Source organism: Bison bison, unplaced genomic scaffold (assembly GCF_000754665.1).
Source record: "Bison bison bison isolate TAMUID 2011002044 unplaced genomic scaffold, Bison_UMD1.0 scf7180017864105, whole genome shotgun sequence".
In the NCBI taxonomy this organism is placed as follows: domain Eukaryota; kingdom Metazoa; phylum Chordata; class Mammalia; order Artiodactyla; family Bovidae; genus Bison; species Bison bison.
In genome coordinates, this window is record NW_011494677.1 from 5,119,474 (window position 1) to 5,120,771 (window position 1,298).

Genomic DNA, 1,298 nt, shown 5'->3' on the forward strand with positions numbered 1-1,298 from the left:
CGGGGTTGGGGGGGATGGGGGGAGGCAAGGCGAAGATGGCCTCTCACTAGGGACCTTGCCTTGAGTCCTTGGGGCAGAAGACAGGAAAAGGAGTGGGAGGGGAATTCTTCAGAGCGGCCCACCTTTGCTCAGGGCCAGGATCACCATGCAGAGGAGGAGGAGGAGGAGGAGGAGGAGGGGTAGAAGAGGAGATACGAGGCGCTGAAGTAGGTGGACTGTTGCTACAATCCCCCCTGCCTGCAGCTCCCAGGGCAAGTCTCAAAGCATGGCCCTTCCCAGCTCCACAGCTCAATGCGTGGTCCCCACTGTTCACAGAAAGTCAGGCACGTCTTCTCAGGCCCCTCATTGAGGACCCCCTTGTGCTAAATAGGGTCACTTGATTTCACCAGCAACACAGGCGATAATCCACACTCTGAGCTCCTGGGCCAGGCAGGAGCTCCCATTTCTTCCCTTTCCTCCCTCCTCCAGCCCTTCACCCTCTGCCTCTCCCCATCCACACACCCACACCCACACACGCACACACACACAAACACACACACAGTACTCCAGCCCTGCCTGGACCCAGAGAGATGAGGTTTAATCAGTGATACCTGTCATGCTATCCAAGGGAGGCTGCTTTGCCTGTGGCGCACAGATAACTGGCGCTTCCATCCATGAACCTGGGTCTTCAGCGAGTGTTTTTCAAAAACTTCAGCTTCCTCTTTACCACTCTTCCCCACGCGCCCCATCCCCCCAGCTGGACTTCCCAGAGCAGCTGAGGGCTGAGGCGGCGGGAGGGCAGGAAGGGGTTAAAGCAGCCCATCTCCACCCCGCCCCCACCCTACCCCTGAGGCCGGAGGGGCTGTGTCACGGCCCCAGCTGCTGCTGCCTTCAGGCCAACTCCTTCTGGATGGATCCAGAATCTCCCCCCAAACTCCCCTCCCAGCTCCCCAGCCTGTCTGCCTGCAGCCCCAGACAGATGAGACCCAGACGCGGGCTGGCAAGGATACCAGCACTGGGCCCTGCCACCCAGATGCCAAGTGTGTGTGTGTGTGTGTGTGTGTGTGTGTGTTGACTGTGTCTGCGGAGTGGGGGCGGGGTGGTGGAGCAGACGCCCAGCAGCTGGGCCGCTGCCTCGGCCCGTAAACAAGAACATGTGACGCTCCCACCTCCTTGCCTGGAGCCAAAGAGCAGGGCGACAGGAGCTGCTGCCGCTCAAAGGAGACGACCGTCCAGAGCGCCCGCCCAGCCCAGGGCCAGACTTCACCGTCCTCCTCCAGAACCTTCTCCCCGGGGGCGGGAAGGGACCCCGCCGCTAC